Source organism: Rhinolophus sinicus, linkage group LG04 (assembly GCF_036562045.2).
Source record: "Rhinolophus sinicus isolate RSC01 linkage group LG04, ASM3656204v1, whole genome shotgun sequence".
Classification (NCBI taxonomy): Eukaryota; Metazoa; Chordata; class Mammalia; order Chiroptera; family Rhinolophidae; genus Rhinolophus; species Rhinolophus sinicus.
This window is the reverse complement of record NC_133754.1, coordinates 172,276,015-172,298,273: the sequence shown is the minus strand read 5'-3', so window position 1 is coordinate 172,298,273 and position 22,259 is coordinate 172,276,015. Positions and strand designations below refer to the sequence as shown.

Below are 22,259 nucleotides of genomic sequence, written 5' to 3'. Positions count from 1 at the left end.
AAGTGTCTTCAGTAAGTATAATAGAACAGATCGAAGAGTAAGTGTTGAAAGGAATCCAATGTGCTGATGAGATCATGTGTGTAAACGACGTGAGGGTGACACATTTTCTAAGTATAAATGGTACCTGTCATGTTTGGTTGAGATTGTACTAGCACTGGGCCTCCTTGTGAACCCCAGCCCACTATTCCTAACCTCGGACCCATGTTATCCGTTATAACTGGGTGCCCTAACTTGCATTAGGAAGCTGAAAGATTTTTAAACCTTGGGTCTTTATTGAGAGGGGGGGAAATTCCCCAAAACTCTAATCTTTAATTACAGTATGTGTACCGTGTTTCCCCGAAAATAAGACCTAGCCGGACCATCAGCTCTAATGAGTCTTTTGGGGCAAAAATTAATATAAGACCCGGTCTTATTTTACTTTAGTCTTACTTAATCTTTACTATAATCTTATAGTAAAATAAGACCAGGTCTTATCTAACATAGTATAATATAACACCGGGTCTTTTATTAATTTTTGCTCCAAAAGACGCATTAGAGCTGATGGTCCGGCTAGGTCTTATTTTCGGGGAAACAGAGTATAATGCTGGTACCATAGAGCCAATGCCTTGCGTGGGGAGCACAAGAAAAGCATAAATATTTGTATTGTTTCTTAGGATGTCCTTTTCTTCTTTGGTCAATTCCAGATGCTGTCCTTTCCAGGCAGATTGCTGAGCTAGGGTGAAAGCAAGGAGGTGGTAGGAGTGGGGGAAGGAAAGCCTGTTGGTTACCTACTATTGTCTCACTTTTAAGTGGACTGTATTTATCCATTGACTCATTCAGTAAGCCTTACCTAAATACCCACTCTATGCCAAGTTCTGTGATAGGATTTCCAAGGCCAAGAAGACACGGCTCTGCTCTTGAAGATCTCGTAGAAGATCTCATAAGGAAGAGACACACTTATGAACAAAGAATTAAGATACTCTGTAGTAAGTGTTATGTTAGAAAAACTATCAAGGTGCTAGAGATCAGAGAAGATGGAGTGATCGATCCTGCAAGAGGTGGTGTTATTTGAGCAGGGTCTTAATTAAGAAGTGAGAAGTAAGGGCAGTCCCAGAGGGCACAGCACACACTTTGACACGGAAGCCCATGTGATCATGACAGTTGAAGAATGGAAAGTATAATGCGATTAATGCAAAGGGTAGAATCGGCATTTGGTGGGGGGGAGGGCAGGAGATAAAGTGCCAAAGCAAGCTGGGGATAGACCACAAGGAGCCTTGAAAAGCCCTGCTGAGGCATCTGAAGTCTGAATTTGATCCTTTGAGCAAGGGGAAGGAGCATGACTGGATCAAAATTTTAGGATGATAATTTTGGGTGGCCATGGATTAGATGAAATGAAAAACATCCGGCTCAGCACTAGATACAGACAGATTCTCCAAAAACAAACAAACAACCTTAGTTGACTTCACAACTCCTCTTCTTTCCTTAAAGAAGCAGAGGGGTAGTGGATTGGGGTTGGGAGGTTATCACTTTGTGAGGGGTATAAATGTCTAACTATTACATTGTTTTGTACAACTGAAACTAAAAGAAAAAAGAAAAAAAAGCAGGGCTCTGAATCCATGACCTACAGTGCGTCTAGGAAGAAATGAACCAAGAAAAAGGTAAGACTTATTCATTTGTTTTATCAATATTTATCATGTGCCTATGCTTATTCCATTGCATATGGGTCTACACATTTTTTTTCTCTACAACAAATTCGTCAAGTAGGAACTATGATTCCCCACTTACTAATGAGGGCACTGAGTCACAGGTGGGTTAAGTAACTTGCCCAAGGTCATATAGCAATGAGAATTAGACTATTTACAAACCCAAGCAGTCTGGCTTGTATGCACTTAACCCCTGCACCACTCTCTGTAGGTATCACAATTACTATTTCACTGTTGGGGACTGTGAGAATAAAACCAAATCAGTGGGGACAATGCCTCTAGGGGTTAATTGGGCCCCTCCTTGGCTCAGTTTCAAGAGAGAGGGTTCTAGGTCTATGGGCTCAGAGATGAATGGACCGTGGGCACTGTGTCCTTCTGTGGCCGGGCTCACTAAGGAGTCCTTTGGCCACTATTGCCTCTAATCCTGAGCTGTGACTCCCAGATCCAAATAGTGGTCATGCTCATTCTTCCCCGAATCTCATTTCAGTGAATGGCATCTTCATCCACAGGGTCCCCCATCTGGATGCTGCTTCTTTCTACTTCAGTCCCCATATCCAATCAATTGCCAAACCCTGGCAAGCTTATCTTTAATGTCATCAAAATCTTCCCACTTCCCTCCATCCCCACAAGTCCCCCCCCACCCTGGTACAAACCACCATCTCTTGGTTAAATGACTATGACAGCCCCTCACTGGTCTAACTGACTCCCATTTGCCTTCTTTTTAACGCTGCTTCACACTGCAGCCAGGGCAATATTTCTAAAGCATGGACCTGTCCTTGTCCCTGCCCTGTTGACACCCTGGAATGGCCTCCCTTCACCTACCTGTAGGAGTGAAGTTCGAAATCCTTCATATGGCTCTCAAGGTTCTAAGTGAGAACGTACCAACTTTGCCGCTCTCACCATCCTGACCCCCACTGTCCCCGGAATCTCCCTCCACTGACCTCCCTAAAATTCCATATGCTGTTTCTCCTCTCCACACTCTGGTAAGGACACACCCCTCTGCCTCTCTCCTACTCCCTTCCTCCTTCTCCTCCCCTCCATGACTCTAAATCATATTCAAAATTCTGTCCCGGTGTAACCCTCTCCAGCAAGCCTTTTCTCCACTCCCACTCAACTAGGTCCTCTTCTCGCTGTATGATGGCACTTATCACATTGAGTTACAATCTTCTCTTCACTTGTCTGTCTTTTCTTCTGGGCTATAAGCCTCGTAAGGGCAAACCCCTTGGTTCATCTAAATTCCTCACTGCCCGGACTGCTAAACACAGAGCAAGTGATCAGTAAATATGCATTAAAGAAATGAATAAATATCCTCATTATCATCTTCACCTCATAATGGAAGCAATATGTTCTCATATTGCTGTATGTTTGTAAACAGGGTGATTGCAAAAGTTAACTGAACTTGAACATTGTCATTAACTCATTAGGGCCACCCCCAGCCTCCCTCTCCCAGGGATGGTAAAGATGGCTTCATCCTCTCCATGGAACCATGTTCCCTTCCACAGGGGAACCAACTTCTCCAGCTAATTGAAAACAGGGGCAGTTTTAAAGGTCTGAACAGGCCTTCTGACCATAGATGAGAACATGATGGATTTTTCATACAGCTTTTCCAAAAACAGAAAGGAATCCAATCCAAGCTCTGCAAAAGAAGAGTTCTTGTATCATTTTCTTTTTTTTTTTTTTTTTTTTTTGGGGGGGGGCGGATTTTCCAATACAGTGGGCCCCAGGTTACTGAGTGGAAACCATTTTCTCTTCTCTCATCCTTAACCACACACACACACACACACACACACACACACACACGCACACTCACACAGACACACACACACAGACACACACACTCATGAAAGCAGATGTTTGAAGACTTTCTGAAATCAGGGATTGACCCAAAGAAAGGTTGTGTTTCATAAGTTGTTTCAAGGGAAAGAGACATTGCGCTTGCTAAGGTCGAGAAAGATGAAAAGGGGCAAAACACAGGCTGGTCCAGATGCCCTACCCTTTCCCACATGGTGACGCACAACTGTTCAGGAGAAGTTTTGCAAATCTGATCCTAAAATGTATCCCAGCATCACTGAATATTCGTCTGTCATGATGAAGCATAGAACAATACGTGTCCTGCGGTAAATGCCTGTGGCAGAAGCCCAAGTCATTTAAAACTGTGACCCCTTGCTCACATCACTGTTGAGCTTTCCTAATATTTTAATTTTTTATATATAAAATGAGCCCTGGATGAATATTGAATTCCTTGGGTAGGGAAGAGGAGAATTCCAAGGATTTCAATAACAGTTATGTTGTTTCTGCTGTTTTCAGGGCCCGGTTATGTCATGCTGGTGGAGCACACAGAGCTAGGTAAAGACACATTTTTTTTAAGCCCTCCAGGACTTAACATCTAGGAACCTCCATTTATTAATTTTTAAAATGGAACTAGTAACATCTGCCCTGAGTCAATTCGAGAAGATTTCATGACATAGCATGTGTAAGCCAGTTATCCCGTGGCACATGTAAACTCATAATAAATGCTACTCACCTTATTTTATCATCTCATGAGAGAGGCACATGTGGAAGCAATTATTTAAGATCCAAGGCAAAGAGCGTAATCAAGGAAGACAGAGCAGGTGGCATTTGGGTTGAACGTTAGAAGATGAAATAGCATTTTCGATAAGATAAGGCTGTTTTCCTAGAAGTCTGTGTAACTGAAGTGTGTCACTTGAGTGTGGAAGGAAACACTTCCTGGCTCGGCTAGTTACTATTGTGTCATTTGTTAACATTATCAAATCTTTTCCATGTGGCTCTGCTTCCTATCCAAAAATAGATTACAGACGAGAAACTGAGATTAGAGTTCCTGGCGCGTCCTCATAATTTGAATACTAATGAAAGGGGGTGTTAAGTCCCTGTAGAATGACTCTACAGTGACTCAATCTTCTCTGAAGAATGAAAACAGCCATCAGTTCCCTGGGGATAGAGGGGAAGGACATACTTTTATTGGAGAGACCCTGGGATAAAGAGAGAGCTACCCACGTGGGTAGAGAATCAGTGCCCTCTCTGGCACATATTGTTGCCGTGACAGACTCGAACATGTAGCAGAGACTGTATGTGAACTACAGCAACAAGGACACGTGCCGAGAGGAAGTCCCGAGCCTAATGATGTGCACACAGGGTTCTGATGGTACCCACATCACTGTCTACAAGTATAATAGCAAGCTCTCACCAAGGGCAGCCATGGGTACTTCCATGTGCTGTGAAACTCCCTGTCCCCATGTGGACGTTGTCATTTTTGGAAGGTCAGAAAAGCTGAATAAATGCACACTCCTTGGTTGAGCACACAGTGCCCGTCATGATCTAGTCTAGCCGTCTCTCTCCCTCATGGATCCTTTGCCCCGCCCCCCTCCCCAAAGTACTCACTGCTCCTGAGAGCTCTTCAGGGCCTCCCTGCCTTTGCGCATGCGGTGTCTGCATCCTTCCCCAACTGCCTTGCTTTGAGGATGTTTCGAAATTCCGTGTAGAGATAAGTCAGCTGCTCCTCCCTCCAGCCTGGGTTGGATGAACCTCATCTAGCATGTACCTGCCTCAGTCACAGAAGTCATACTGCTGGGTTATAACGGTCCTGTTCCCCCTCCTTTGCACACTTGCTATAAGCTCTTCAAGAGCAGGGACTAGCTATTTAGATAGCCCTGCCCAGCACTGTATGCAGTTTGCTCAAATAAATGTTGTGGAATAAATGAATCAAGGAATTATGTACGATATGGGCAGATTCACATTGAACAGAGATAAGAGGGCCCAGCTGACTCTACTTCCCAAAGGCCTTCTGTTTTCCTCCTACAAATTGGTTGACCTAGTCTAGCCCCCAGGGCACTATTGCTCACCACCTTGTCCCTAGCCCATCGTTGTCACGAGGAGGGAGGCCTCTATGAAGAAAGAATTAGTCATCAACTGAAAGGTGAGATCTGAGGAGTACAGCCAGATCTGTTACCTACCAAAATTCCCCCCCAACTCCTGACCACCTCTTTCAAATTCAAGAACAAGCCCCAGAGATCCCCACTGTGCTAGAGACTGTCTAGCTATTCATAAAATTGGTCTCTTCACCTTCCTAAGAAGCCTAGATAAATCTGCATTTCCCAGATTTCCTTGCATGTTCTAACCAATAGACTGTCACTACTATATCTAGTCTATAATCTCACCCATGCAATTCTCCTTGCTCTTTCCACTTCTGCTGGTTTAGTGGTAAACCCAGTCTCCATGGAAACCAAGATGGTAAAGCCATCAGATGGAAACATTCTGGTATCATTGCTTGAAAGAGAGCCAACACCCTAGCAAGGCTTTGCGTGAGCAAGACGTAAACTTTCATTTTGTTAAAAGCCACTGAAGTTGTGTGTGTTTTTCTATTACAGCAACTGTTGTTACCCCAATAAATATACCCTCTATTTTCATTACGTCACCTTGATCCTGTGACACTATTCATCAGATAACCATAACAGCAAGGATTCTGAGAGGAGGGCCCCAGTGAGGCCAGGTAACATCCGGAGCTTGAGACAGAAGTCAGGAGCAGCGCGGCCAGGTGAGAAATGCATGCTCAGGAGAGAGATGGGAGGTACTAAGAACTAATTTCCCATTTGGTAAAGAGCAGTGCCAAACGAGGAGTCCTAGAACCTTCCATCATTCCTCAGGGGCTGGGAGGTTTCAGATTAGCCATGCTTTCTGCAAAAGATTAGCTCTCTTCTCACTAGCGAGAGGCACGCAGCGTAGTGGGGAGGACCCCGTCCTCAAAGGAAGTGAAACATGGGTTGGAATCCTGGCTTTGCCACTTAGTAGCTCTTGCCCTTGGGTGAGCCAGCTTCACTCACCCTCTATTATCATATCAGCTCTCAAGTGGAGATGCTAATCTACGCATCACTGTTTTAGAATTACATGAGATAATACTTGTGAAACACAAACTGCTCAATAATTAGCCACGCTTACTCTTTCGTATGAAATACAAATGCCTTCACGATTTCTATCATTTATAGACATACATATTTTTTTAAATTACTGAATCCTTCCCACTTGACGTGATTCACACACAAAATACACAAACAGAAATATCCAGTCCCTGCCCTGAATAAAGGATGCCAACATCCTTTCGGCTTTTTTCTATTTCTCAGCTTTCTTCCTTGTGATGGAACTGAGAACAAACCTCTCTCCTCGCCTGCCTTGGGATGAGTTTGGGTTCTGGAAGGTGAAAGGCCAGCCCAGAGGCTCCAGGCGACTGTGGGTCCCTCGCAGCCAGAGCTTCTGTCGGTGTAACCAGATCTGACCACAGAGAATGTGACTGAGCGAAACCCCATCTGCTGCGAGCTTTCCCTGTATTCCCCGGAGGGACCAGAGCAGGATATGAGGCGGCGGCAAGGGGAGGTGAGGGTCTGCACGGAAATGGTGAGATCCCCCACGTGTAATGTGTCTCACCGCAGGCCTGTGTGGGTCTCCCCCAGCATGACATCATCCTGGAGCTCCGCCGGGCTCAGGTCCACACAAACTGCTCCCTCCACGCAGCAGGAGACTGGGCTGTACATGAGCGTGTGTGTGTGTGTGTGTGTGTGTGTGTGTGGTGTGTGTCTGTGTGTGTGTGTGCGCGCGCACGCGCGCGCTGGAGGATGTGAACTAGGGTGTCTCAGTCTCAGCACTATTGACTCATTTGTGCCAGATAATTCTTTGTTACGGGGGCCTGTCCTGTGCACCATAGGCAATTCCACATTCTCTCTGGTCTCTACACACTAGTTGCCGGTAGCACTCCCTCTCCAAGTTAGGACAATCAAAAATCTCCACTCATTTCCAGATGTCTCTGAGGGGCAACATCACCCACAGTTGAGACCGAAGAATGAGATAAATCAGATCCCTTCATGCTAAAGGCAGGGGAAGGAATTCAGGGGAAAAATAAAATACTGTAAGTTCTCCAACTCCAAATCTAGTTTTAGAAATGAAGCATAAGTGGGGGAGGTAGCTTTGTTTGATAGTTCAGAGGATATGTGTTCAATAAAGAGGAAAATCTAGCACTAGTAATTATTAACTAGTAATAATTAACTATTTAGCATTTTCCATGTCCTAAGCATACATGGTGCTAAGCACTTTATCTCACTGACTCCTAACAGCAGACCTGAATATAGGCGTTCTTATCCCCATTTCACAGCTGCAGACACTGAGGCTCAGGGCGGTGAACAGTCTTAGTCTTGCTCAGGAGCATGCAGCTTGTAAGTAGCTGAGCTGGGATTTGAACTCCGGTCTGCATGAGTTAAAGTCCAAACTCAGAGCCACTGGGTTATCTCCATCCATTATTTTGGAGTCTGTATGCAACACATAAAAATTTCAAAGTCTGACATAAACCAATGAGTATTTGATGAGAACTACATTCAGCATCAGCTGAGACAGAAGGTGGGTGGATTTGAATGGAAGAATCAGACTTTCCATGACTTTCCTGAAACAAGGCTGACCCACATTCATAAGTCAACATGTGATAGTCCTCAGTTAACCCCTGCATTGGTGGTACATGTTAAAGGCATATAAGGTAAATAGTATGCTGAAGAGAAAGACTGTTTTAATGACTGTATTTCTAACCGTCCGTTCCTGAATGGGGCAGCCCATATGCCATGAGCCTCTCCAGTGAGGAGTTGGAGTTGAAAACGTGTACTTGGCATTGGACGGTTCCGGGTGCTAATCCCAGCCCTGACACTCACCAGCTACGTGGCTTTGGGCAAAGCACAACTTACACTTGTGAGCCTCAGCGAACTCTTCAGCAAAATGGAAATTGAAATACTCACCAGATAGGGGGGAACCAATGTACAGTGTCTCACAGCTCCTTGGCTTTTCTTTCATCACACCCGTCACTGTTTGTAATTATATGCCTATTGGTGCATTTATGTGTTTAATGGATGTCTCAGCCATGAGTCTGAAAGTTCTGTGAGAGTGGGGACTGGTCTCTTATTCACTGCCTTTCCAGCACCTGACACAGTACGTAACACGTAGTTGATACTCATTTAAATGCCTCGAGTCAATATAAAATATTAATGTGCGCTTTCTCCCTAGATTTTCTTCCAAGGCAATGAGTTTCCTGACACTGGAAGTATTCAAGCAATAGAAAAAATAGACTCTGTCCCTCTGTGTCCCTATCAGACAGTCCTCTCTCATAGCGACTGCCACTACAGCAAATACCTGTTTCTGTGCCTGTCTCCCTCATAAGGCTATAAACTCCTTCAGTGCTGACAAATCACCTTTTTATCCCCATGACTTGATCCCATTACCTGTAGCCAAGGTGTGATACACGTCCAAGTCCAATCAGTATTTGTAAAGACATCGATGCATTAGAGGGCATCCGTTGACCAAGTTAGAACTCAGACACAATTATCACTCTGATATCTTCCAACTCATCAGTTCTAGGCTTTAGCTGCTCTCACTGCTGCCAGTTCTGCTCACGCACCATCCACCAAACAGGAACAAAAGATTGGGCTTGTTATTTGTATTGCTCCAGACAACCGTGTACCATCAATAATTCCATATTGAATTAAATTGGCCACTGTTAGAAGGAAAATTTTTGAGACAGATTTTTCATATCCAAGCTTGCACTTCAAAGATAATTAGATACAACCCTTCACAAAAACTAATATCTATAGATGCCAGCCACATGTCAGTGCTGGTTACTTACTGTTGGGTCAAGGTGCTGGTTAAATCCTGTTGGGTCATTCAAGACCTGGAGAATGATTGACACTTTAGGAATTCTTCTCAATTATCCAAAGGAAACCAGATGTTCCTCTTGGATTGTTTGGGTTAGCATAAAAGGCTCAGAAGTCTTGGAGACAAACTCTTCATCCTCTGGTCTCAGCACCTTTGGAGAAGGGAACATCCGTGCACAAAGAAAGTAGTTAATTAAGCTATAGGTACCTCCTAGCCAGAGGGTAGCCTCCAGAACAGAATGCTTAGGCAGTGGAAAGTTTCCCATACCTGTAGTTCTCATCTCCCTAGCATCGAGCAACTTCCCTGAAAACAAGAAAAGCTATTACTTTATTTATGATTGTTTTCCATGGGAAGGAAAAGAAAACTAACATGTTCTGTGGCTGGCCATAAGCCGGCAGCTTGATGTCTATTGCTCAGTAGTACATATAATAATCTGCCAGGTTGGAGGATTAGAAACGTCGCATTCCTTTTCATTTCTTTCAACCATGCCATTCTACTCTTAAGTCCTCACCCAATTGGTACCTGATAAAATTTAAACAAATAAAATAGAATACAAGCAGCCAAGTAACGGGTAAAATTCAATCTTGATTGTGTTGATGAGGAGTTATTCCTCTTGCCAACTGGTTTACTCAGGAGTCCATGGGTCTTACATGGCGCAGAACCTCTGGAAACCAGTTGCATGCCTCATTCCTCCCTGGCCATGGCAGATATTATTCAATGCTGCACCCCTAGAAGTGACCGGCTCTACTCCTTCCATCTCCAACTATGGTACTGGGGGGTCTTAGCAAGGCCTGGGAGCCCACTCAGGGAACAGTCCATGGCCATGACCAGCTGAAGTCTCTTCACTGCACTGGAAGAGGGTGCCTGTCCTGTCTCGCGAACGACTCCAACTCCTCCCCCACAGTCCCACTGTATGTCTATTGCGTTAGTTCTGCCCAAGGTCACGAATGTTACCATACAATTTTGGGTTCAAGTTGAGGTCTTACGTGTTAGGTAGTTGTCATGATTCCCATATCCCTCCATCCTTATTGAATAGGCATTATTCGCACTCAGCACTATTGACATTTGGGGCCAAAGAATTTTTTGTTATGGGGGATTGTCCTGCGCACTATAGATTTTTAGCAGCTTGCCTGACCTCAGCTCACTGGATGCCAGAAGCACCCCCCAAATTATAACAGCCAGACGTCTCCAGACATTACTAAATATTCCCTGGAGGAGAAGATGACCCTGGGTTGAGAAGCATTGTCCTAGAAGTAAGCCCAAAAGGAAAGGGACTGTGTCACATTTGCAGCAGTGCTCCCAGCGTCTGCTAACTCAGGGCCTGTGTATCCCATCCATATGTACGGAGTGAGGAAATGATTGAGTGAAAGAGGTAGTCAATGAAAGTCTTACTATGCCCTCTTCCTTGCTTCCCCCATTTTCTTTTCCGCAACAAGGGAAGTAAAGCTGTAAAAATGCTCTTTAGGGAAACAAAGAGCAGAGGATCCTGCACACGACGAAAAGAGATCTGGGTTCTATTCTCACATCTGATATTATGCCTCAGTTTGAGGTTAATAATCGTATCTATTCATAGGTTAGTTACAGAGATGAAGTGAAGTGACTGTGTAATATTCTAAAAATGGTATCCAACGCACATGCTCAATAAAAATTAGCAATCACAATTTATAGGACAACCCCAAGGGCAGAAGTAAGAAGTCCTCTCCCCTATGAAGGGCCCTTTAAAAGGCAACTATCCACGCATACACTTGCCCAGTGTGGTCTCAAGAACACCATCCCTTTCATCCATGCTTCCTGCTCGTGTCCCTGGCTCTCTGCTGGCCTGCGTCTGTCCTATGACAGTCAGTATCAGCTTGTAACATCTCCTCAACTGGGCATCTCCCTGCTCTCCCTAGATTCACACAAAGCTTTGGTATCAGTAGAATACCCACAGATGGGAGAAAGGAGTCCATTGTCTAACCATGGTTCCCAGCACTACAGACCGGACTACCTCACTACCCTCACAAAGATCCTCCCCAGATCAACCTGGCCAGTCTTCCTATGGCAAGAGCGACTGTGGATGAAGCCACTTTATATTTAGCCAAGGTCTGGTCTAGAGTTTATCTTTGTCACAGCTTTGGTGCTAGAGCTTAGAATGTACTGTGTTGAATTAATATGTAAGCACCACTTTTGTAGGTCAGATATAATCAAATACCAGCAATTTCATGTAAGTCACCTATTAGATTAACTGCAAACAAAATTGCAACTTGCTAAAGAGCTAAAGTACTTCCATTTCCTTTAAAATCAACTGTTTCCTACTGATTTCCTCTCACTCAACCAGGCTCCCAGGTCCCTACCAGCTTACAGGAGCTACTGGCAGAATATACTTCAAATGGAGCCCCTCAGCTGGGCTGCAATGCAGCTGTCTCACTGATTCATCTTGGCCCCTACCCCATCCTGTCCGTGGGGATTACCAAGGCTGCGCCATCATTTCCTTTTAAAGTATTTCCACAGGGGGAAGTCTTCCATCATCTGCCTCAAACGATGACTCATGGACCTATAGTCACTGAACGCTCTCCTCATGCACCATTCATCTGCAAGTCGAGTCCAATCCTGGCCTGGGCAGGTGTTCCAAAGAATTTAGAAAGCTTTTGTACTTCCCCTACAGAGGCCATGCTCGGAGACAACGTCTGAAAGTCTTGGCATCTCACTATGGGGCTTCTTTGGTCCCCAGATACCACATCTCCATCTGATGAGATCAGGAGTGAAAAGGAAAACAAAGGGAAGCTGAAAAGAGAGACTGGACTTGTGGGGTTTGCACGGAAGCAGGGAGGGAGTGGGGACTCTGGCGTGCGTCCACGTGTTCCTCTCAGTCACCTTTTTATGACTTTTCTAGGTAGAAAAAGCCCAACCTGTGTGAAGACCTTTATAAACAATCAACTCCTTTGTTTTTTGTGGCTCTTACAGAAAGCTGGACAAGCTGCATCCTCCTTGAGAAACAGTGTTCCAGGAATAAGCAGATCTGGATTTGAGCCTCAGCTGACAATTTTCAATGTGTAAACCTCCTTTTCTTGTCTCTCACTTGTGCACAATGATCAATTAGCACTTTGCGCTTGACAAAGTGTGCTGTGGACGAATCCTCAGAGTTATAGATGAGCAGCTACCCAGATAAGCCTGACACTTACTAGAGTTAGGCTTACACTTACTAGAGTGATAAGGATGTAATGTTTAGGTCCAGTTTTACTCCTGTCTCTGGGCTACATCACTCAACACTGCTAAGCTCCCACATCAAGAGGCCACTTCACAACTATCAGACTAATGGTGGAGGTTGTAGTTCCCTCCGATTTCTCTTTCTTTCCCTGTCTTCCAGCCAATACCTAAAAAGCCATATTAAGGAAGCTGCAACAAGAAGGTATTTGGAAATCTAATGAGATCAAATTACCATTTTTACCTTGTTACACACAACACAAAGATATCATCCCATTTCTCCTTGTGTTAGTTTCCTGTGGCTGCTGTAACAAACTACCACAAACTCAGTGGCTTAAAACAACAGAAATGTATTGCCTTACTGTTCTGGAGGGCAAAGTCCGAAATGAGTTTTACTGGGCTAAAATCAGGTTGTCACAGGGCTGGTTCCTTCTGAAGACTCCAGGGGAAACTCGGTCCCTTACCTCTTTCACCTTCTAGTAACTGCCAGCACTCCTTGGCTTGTGGCCACATCTCTTTAACCTCTGTTGCCGGGTGACAGTGCCTTCTCCTCTCCGGTAGTCAAATCTCCCTCTGCCTCCCTTCGAAGGTCAGTTGTGATTGCACCCAGGATAATTGCCTCGTGTCACAATCCTTAATCACATCTGAAAAACCCCTTTTGCCTTATTAGGTAGACACACGTTCTGGGGAATTAGGATGAGGCTATTTTGGGGGTTGTTATTCATTCTACCATCATCCTGTCAACTCTGTGAAGTGAGTACCCTGAGTTTCATTTTACAGACAATGGCACAGATGGGGCTCAAGGAGTGAAGGAATTTGAAACATTTCACACACTAATAAATGGCATTGCTGGGATTAAACCCAAGTCTGTCTAGTTTCAAATCACGGGCTGCTTCTGTTATACGATTGTACCCCATAAGACTGATAAAATAACATTCATTACTTATGGTTTCTGTAGTAGAAACCAAAGAGCCCAGTATTTTACAAGAAACTTTCTGTCAAACCATGCTCTGGCTATGTGTCTTCTCTTTCTATGTGACTTTACACACGTCTTTTGACCTTTCCTCACCTCAGTTTCCTCACCTGTAATATGGGGATAGCCTAAGATGTGAGGACTGAAATAATTTTAATGCTTTCTAATTTATCAGTAATTATAAGTGGTAAATTTTCCACCATTCCTGCTATTGGAAGCCTTGGGGGTAGGGAAGAAGTACAGGTAAGATTGTTCAGTCAGGACCGAGGCTGGCCCAGGGGTACTCCCCAAGAAAGAAAGTGAACCCCATGCTTCTCTGATATCAGGTCCTACCACATCCCCAGCCCTCTGTAGGGAATACACTTACTCCAGACCTTTTAACTTAATGTTGGCCAGTGTGTGTCTTTTGAAATTTCCCTCTTTCCCTTCGACCTCCAGATAAGAAGCAGTCTTTAGAGAGGGTTAGCAGACAAGACAGAACCCGGTGGCTTCAACTTCCTTCTCTCCGCGGTTGCCCCTGCACAGCCCAGAAATACATTAGATAGAAGCGGGGCCTCAAGCTTTCATAAGCACAATGCATCTATGCAAAGTGTGAACTTTCAACTGGGGTTTTGGGGATAAAAATCATTTATCATTTTTAAAATCTGCATAGAGTATCAAGTTTACCGAGCACGTTCTCTTCTACTCTCCTACTTGGTCTTGACATCAACTCTGGGTGGTACTTCAGGTAGGGATAGTTATCTGTCTCGCTAATGAGAAATCTGAGTTTCAGAGAAGGGACTTGATTTTGTCGAGGTAATTCACCTAGTGAATGATCAAGCCGATTAAACCCAAAACTACCTGTGCCAGTTTTATGCCTTCTCTACCTTTTCCATCATTCAGCCAATCACTTGGTCAGTCATTGCATGGGAGCCATTCATTGACTTCCCAGTGCTTTGGGGTAGAAAGCCCAGAGCTTGTCTTCTAGGAGCTCTCACAATCCCATGGGGGAAATAGATGAGTAAATCGGTGATAGCAATACTCTAAACACCTAATAAATCATTTCAAGAAAGTTGTATTGTTTACCTCCAAAATCTACCGTAGATCTATGCCATTCTAAACACCATGATATGCAGAAATACTATTCAAAATAATTAACAAGTGCCATGGCACGCAGGCAGCAATCATAAACAGACGCTGGCTCTAAACAAACCAGTAAATAAGCAGAAGCCTACCCTCAAAGTGTCCATGGTTTTATGGGGTAAACCGGAAATTTACGCAACGTGCTAAAAATGAAAACCCAACACCTGGATAAGCATGGAGGAGGGGCCCTTTTCTCTGAAGGTAAGAGCCCGGAATTTTTTAGAAGTCCTATCAGGTAAATCTTGAGAAATAATACAGGAATTTGACAAGTCAATAAAGTGGGAGCAGGGTTATTTTAAGGACGGGTATTGAATGTGCAAAGGCTCAGGGCCTCTGAATTGTTTCTCTGAGTTTTTTACTTAAAATATTGAAGCTGCTAAGATCCTAGGGATTGCTGATTGGGCAGCCAGGACACTGAAAGCCAGTGATGGGAAGGGATTTGTTTGAAGTCACACAGTACGTTGATGCAGCATCGGGACTCCAGCCCACTGTAAACAAAAGCTCTTTCCACTCTGCCATACTGACCAGAAGATCTACTCATTGGTCCATTAGGCAGCTGATTTGCTCTGTTCCATCCGGGAGGGATGCTGTCGTGGATCTTGCCACTCATTTGATGACCAGTGATGGGTTTGAGATTTTTTTTTGTCCTTGTTGTGCAGGGAAAAACAAGAAGAGAAGGAGAAGAGCACTGAATAAAACCTCGCAGACAGCAAGTGGGGGAACCTTGACTCTCAAAAAATGCATCTGATTGAATGACTAGCCCATTGTGTCGGACCAGAGTTCCTTCATTGCTTTGGGAGAGAATTCTGGCAAATACAGAGTCACATGGGACTTTTGGACAGGAGTTAGTACTAGGTGAGTTCCAAGAAGAGGAGGAGGAGGTTGGGAACAGTGAGGGAGTGGGGAAGCAAGGATGGGAAGCAAGGGGTCCCATGGGAAGTGGATGACAGACTTTAAAAAAAAAAGGGACACTCGGCTTCTTCAGATAAGTGTCCTGGCCAATATTCCACTCATTGGCTGATCTATCTGAGGAAAAACCTGCATTACATTTAACAGGCCTTCAAAGAAATGAGAATGATCTCACCTGAGGCAAATCCCCAGGCCCCCCTTGGCCTGCAAACCACAACCTCCATTAGCAACCTGTGAATGAGAATTGCAAACAAGTAACAACAAAGTCAGCCTTTGGCTGAGAACTCCCAGCAGAGGTGGTGTTTACAAGCATACTTTGTCCTCTCACGTGGAATAAAGTGCTTACAGTACTGAGAAGGATGCAATGGTAAGAGACGGGAAGCCAAGACACACGGCCTCTGGCCGACAGGAGAACGAATGGTTGGTTACGAATCCTGTAAACATCCTCGGCTGTAATGTCTAGTGTGGTTTGGTTTCTCAGTGCTGACTGTGATGACCATCTGCATGGAAAGCAGCCATGGTGGCCTCGAGGACCTCATTGCACCTCTTTGGGCCCCCTTTCCTCATCTGTGCAATGGATGGGTTGGATACGATAATCTAATTTCCCTCTTGTTCTATGGGTAAAAAAGAAAGGGTTTAATTAGAAAGCACAGCATGTCCAACACTCACTTGTTCCGCCATTACTTCATTCATTCAACAAACATGTACTGAGTTTCTGTGACACCCAAGGTTCTGTGCTAGGCACAGAAAAAGCAGGCATGGTCACTGTCCTCTGATAGCCTCACACGTAGAAGGAAAAACTAGACGTACATTTACATAGCTGTACCACACAGAAGCAATGAATGTCCTAACAGAGGTACAAAATGCAGTGGTGCATAGAAGCGTTTCTTGTGGAAGAAATCTAGGAAGCTCCATGATGTTAGATCAGAACTGGATGATACATGGACATGAGGAGGTGCAGGTGAGGATTCTAGGTAGAGTCCAGCTTTAGCGAAGGTTCAGGTATGAGAGAACACACGGTGGGTGCAGACCCATTTGCCTGGAACAGAGGCTGTGAAAGGTCCAGGGATGGATGAAAACAAATCCTTGTCTGGGCCCCCCTTCCTTAAAAGCCAAGGTATGACTTAAGCCAAGGTATCTAGGTTTTGGAGAAAACTCTTTTTACAAGTAGCCTCTTTTAAAGATATACCGTGTTTTCCCGAAAAAGAGCTAGCCAGACAATCAGCTCTAATGCGTCTTTTGGAGCAAAAATTAATATATTACCCGGTCTTATAGAAGACCGGGTCTTATATTATAGTAAAATAAGACTGGGTCTTATATTAATTTTTGCTCCAAAATATGCATTAGAGCTGATTGTCCGGCTAGGTCTTATTTTGGGGGAAACAGCATAAATAAAACTGGTTATCTCTCATGTTATTAAAATATACTTCTATGATAGTCAACTTCATGCTTAGTAATATTCTTGTTTGTTTGCTCCACTGGTCTGTTTCCTGCCGAGGGCCCACGTGGTCATATGTGGCTTTGTTTTCCTTGTGATTAGCTAATGCACTTACAGGAGACCCTAATCAGTGATTGTGGGATACTACGAGGGGGTGGGGTAGGTTTGGGCCATTCCTCGAAGAAGCCATATCTATCACCCGGTTTTCCAGCAACTCTCTTATACTCTCTTACCTCATTCAAAGCACACATAATTGCAAATACATATTGATTGTATATTACGTGTAAATGTACTTTACATGGCATGTGACATGCATTATATACTATTCTAATATTTTATTCCCTAACCGAAGAGATACACTTGGTAGACTTTGGAAAGCCAAGAGGCCTGGAAACATCCGCTACGGGCTGAAAGACACAGCCTCGTGCCACTGCAAAATGCTTTAGCTAAAACACAGAATTAAAAATTTCCAAAACAACTAACATTTGAATTAGCCGAAACGATTCAAAAGTTCAAGTGAGCTGTTTTATGACATGACTATTTATGGGCTTTCTTGCTGTCTGGGATGGTCACTTAAGCAGAGAATACTGAAATACCACAGCCAGAGTGACCACAGAAAGACCTAATTTTGTCCCACTTCTTTCACATTGGGAAACTGAGGCCACATCAATAATAACAAGTGTGGGGATGACAACATTCAGATTGAAAACAGGTGGATAATTGCAACCTCCCTTAGTAGTTAATTTTAAAAAATCAAGGACCTCTGAATTAGCTCTACGGAACAAAGAAACATATCTTCCATATTCAAATACGGCAGTGATTTTTATACAAGCAGTGTTATAATCTAATATGGCATAAAACATCCTTTAATATCATCTCCCAAAGTTCCTGGGCAGTAATGCGTAATAGTAACAATTATGGAGCCCAGTGTTATCATCTCAATGCTTCCCAGGTGGATTGCCTTCATGGCGTTCCGGTACTTCTCTGAACCTCAGTTTCTTCATCTGTGAAAAGGGAACAAGCACTTGGGCCCACCGCACACGATGGTTGCGAGGATGTAATGAAACAATGTCCATAAAGCACCTTGCACAGCGCCTAATACAGACTTCACAGAGGAGGGCCCAACGGCTGCTACAGGTTACAGGACGCCTCATTTGCCTTCAGTATCACAAAACTGCTATGTGCTGTGACAAGCTCCAGCATGGGTGCCATGCCCTGGCTTCTTCCCCACTCCCTCAAATGCCTGTGTGTGCCCTGAGGATAGTCAATGCATGTTAACCACCAAACTAATGGATGACTCAGAGCTTGGAATGAATCCACAGCAGGCTGGAGAGTAAAGGCGCAGCTTATGTCTCACAGATTACGTTGTTACTGGAGGGGAGCAGGATTTTGCCACCCCAAAATATGTCTCTTTGGCATGAGGGTATTTTAGGCTGATTCTTTTTAAGAAACAAAAGACTCAGGCAGGGCTTTCTCAGCTCCCCGTGAACTGCCTAGAAGAATTTAGATAAAGGACCTGGTCCAGGATAAGCAGTATCACCAGAGACACCCACAAAGACTATGGAGCCTCCTGGAAACCAGAGTCCTCTGTGTGTCCCACGGCTCTGCATGACCCGGCAAACATGTGTTTACCAAACATTTATTTTTCCATCTCCACGTAAATTGCCTTCCTCCCGTTTGAAGCCCTACTCCTGCCCATTCTCCTTAGTTCAGAACGGCGTATAAGCCCCAACTGCCTGACGGTCTGTGGAGCATATTCTTACGGGGCCCTCATACTATCAGAAGTACGTTTTTTTCCCTCCTGTTAACCCATCTCACGTTCATTTAATTCTTAGACCAGCCAGAAAAATTTAGAAGCGTAGAGACTAATTTTTTTCCTCCCTGACATTACCTTTTTTGTTCTTTTCTTGTGGTGGACACCTTTCAGCGATGAGGGTAAACCTCAGAGAACTTTCCCCAGGAGACGCAGCGTAGAGGACAGGATAAGGCCCGGGGAGGAACAGTGTCAAAAAGCTGCTGGGACAAGGAGCCCTCCAGGCAGCTGGGCACAGCTCTCTCCCACAGAGGAGAAAGGGGACTGATCTGTGCCCCCAGCGCTGTCCCCACCTCCTGAGAACTAATCCAGCGCTATCTCTGTGCTTGCCGGCCCAGAGAAACCCAAAACTCCCCAGGCTTTCGAAGGGCTTTATCTCCTCTCTCCAGGAACTCGGCTCAGCCCATTTGCTTTCTCAGAGGTGCCACTGAGCAGCTGCTGCCCAGAGCCCAGGCGAGCCCCGGTTGCGTTTCCAGCCTAAGAGAGGTGCAGAGCCAGCCAGACCCACAGATCCTGCTCCCTCTCCCTCCAGGGCTTCTGTCTCCCAATTAGAAAATCCGTTTGGGGAGCAAAGCGAAAATCACACTTCACTAACAGCTGCTCCGCATAGGGAGCGGGAGGGAGAAAAGCAGGAATTCCTACTTTCGCCATAAATTGTATGCAAATGGGTTCTTCTCCTGGCGGAGGGCAGGGAGCGAGTGCGTCTTTCATGAGCTAACCCTGTTCCTCCGCTGGGAGGGCTGTTCCTTTAATTCGCCAACTGAAAAAGTGGGGAAGGATGTGTGGAGGCGAGGCGTCCCATTACAGAGGAAGGAGCTCACTATATAAGCCAGCCAAAGCTGGCTGCGCTGGCCACAGCCTGCCTACTGTCACACGCTCTCCGGCGCAGATACCCGCCTCTCCGCACAAAGACAGCTCGGGGTGGGGTGACCCTGGGGGGCAGCGCACGTGGGAGCCCCGCTGCTGCTCACATCCAGGTACTTATTCCGTGGTGCTGATTCATTCAAGGACCTAGGTCTTTCCAACTCCGGAAAGGTAAGTCTGTTTCACCCTCATCACCAAAGATCGTTACGATATACTGTTTGCCTTCCTGGCACCAAGTAGGTTGTGTGCTCATAATTATAAAACTTTTGCTTTACCTTCACCGCTAGCAAAATGGGGTGTTTGTATGGTCTGGATGCACCTTGACTGTTTTCTGTCTGCCCCCTTCCAGTCTTATAGATTTTTGTCTGTTTGTTTAAGTTCTATGAATAATCACACATGGAAGAAACTTCTTGTAAAGTTTGTTTGTTTGTTTGTTTGTTTGTTTTTGTGCCGGTCTTCAGAAGAAAAGTAAGAATTTTCTTTGCTTGGCTGATTCACCTGTGACTGTTTTTGTGAGGGTTCAGGGAAATTGAGTTTGCTCATGGCCTTACTCTGGGATGGGAAAGGGGGAGATTGATAGAGGATTCTCGAGAGAACAATAACATTTTATATCTAAACAGCCCTTACCTGACAAGCTTACAGTTTTGCATCCATCCACTCATTCCACAACATCCATCCTGGGGTCAGACATGGAAAGGGATGAGGGCTGGGGACAGGAGGGAAAAGGTGACTCCTCGGGTCAAATGAACAGCTACAGGCTAGAAGATGGGAGCGGTGGCCCCCAGCTTCCCTTCTGAAGCGGGGGTGGGGGTCTCCCTGTGGATACCTCCTGATTCACTGATCCTTGGGCTGGCACATGGGCATGTTTGGGGTGCTTAGAGCCAGCAGTATCCCAGGTCTTTATAGAATCACCTCTCCCTCCTCACCTCTCATCACAAAAAGCCCTGAGAAGCAACTTCTCCAGGGGATGGGAGCGCTATCTCCCCTGGCTGACTGTGGAAAGAACACAGGGGTTCCTTTCTCCCCTCAGTGTTGTAAGGGGATTAAGAGCTCAGGTTTTGAAGCCCTTTAGTATCCCCACCACCACCACCACCACACATGTGACCCGGATAAAAATACATAACCTCTTTGAGCCTCAGTTTCCACTTCTCTAAAATGGGCATGATAACTTCTACTGTTGTTATGAAGAGGAAATGAGTGCTCAGTAACTGAAGTCTGGATAATCATTGCCATTGCCAAAAACTGCCATCACCTTGGACGTTAAATGGGCACTTAGCCAACCTTGGATTGTTTCTTGTGCGTTCCTCACCCGCCTGTCCCCACTCCCTGTCTTATTTTGCCAGGTCTGAGGGTGTCTCACTAGGCTGACAGGTCAGAGACTTGGCTGTATTTTACAAGCAGGAGGTTGTATTGGCACAGGGTGGGAGAAAAGGGAGCCGCCTGGGGCTGGATGTAAATGTTGGATTCTGATTCCAAAATGCACAAGGTTTTGAGTCTGGGCATTTGCAGATTCTACAGCTGTCAATTGTAAAGTATGATGCTGCTGGGGGATCTTTGGAAATGCTTTTCATCCAGATAGAGAGCAGGACAGGGAGACCTCACTTGAAGAATAAATGCCACTTTCTCATGATTTTGGTGGACCTTCCCGCCCCCCCGCCCCCCGCCGCTGCTTAATGGCGCTTTCCCATATGTGCTTTAGAAATAAAACCTGCTGCCCACCCCAGCCAGCTTTCTGCTTTGTCCTACAATATGACAAGCCCAGCTCAGGACTGAGGAGAGATTTGTTCATTGCTAAAGAAACCCAGGGAAAGTTTGCTGGCATAGGGAGCATCCAAGCCCTTTGCAGTAGGTGTAAGTGAGTGCCCTTGACCCTGGGCCTCGCAGGGAGGTGATGGTGTTTGGGGGAAGAAAAGGGTGCACAAGATGAATTTTGCTCTGATTTGCTCGTTAGTATCCCTGGATAAAGATCGAAAGGAGTGCTGCCAAACTCTACAGTTGTTGAAGTTGTTTTATATGCTTTGCTTGAAAACCCAGCTTCCCTCTCATTTCTCACTGTCTCCCCAACCCCTAAGAAGATACTGACCTTCCAACCCTCAGCTTTGTCACCCATAGAAAGAGGATGACAATCTATCTCATAGGGATCTTGTGACATTCAAGCGAGATAACATATGGCAAATTCTTGCACAGTACCTGGCACATAGTAAGAGCTCAATACATAGAGCCTGTTCTTAGTTTTGTTGCTTATTAACTTACAAGGACTAGTCCAAGATTAATGTTCTAAGACAGTGGCTTTCAAACATTTTTAGCAGTAGAAATATGCATTAAATGAAATTGATGGCAAAACCCCAATATATAACAGGGAAATGTGGAGCTGATTGGGTTGAAATGGGGGTGGAGGTTCCAAAACTCACCTTATTGCTCTCAGCCCCTAGGACATTCCCTCAGAATCCTGAACACACAAGACACAGTTAAACATCATGAAGCGCTGCAATGTTGCACTTTGATAAGGATCTGTGCCCCTCCGAGTCCCTGCCTCTAACAGAAGTCATAGCAATTTTCCAAGTAGCACAGTAGACAGAA

General features: G+C 45.0%; 1 protein-coding gene across 4 annotated transcripts in view; it reads left to right on the top strand.

Moving 5' to 3' along the window:
- The first annotated feature begins 19,430 nt into the window (after nt 1-19,430).
- The window catches only part of TNC (tenascin C), an 86,818-nt gene continuing 83,989 nt past the window's right edge, over nt 19,431-22,259 (top strand). Inside the window, exon 1 of one of the 4 annotated variants that reach the window (XM_019731183.2) lies at nt 19,431-19,850. The gene's annotated coding sequence lies outside the window, so the exon portion shown is untranslated. The remainder of the gene's footprint in view (nt 19,851-22,259) is intronic. The other 3 variants (XM_019731184.2, XM_074330922.1, XM_074330923.1) reach the window with 3 other exon arrangements.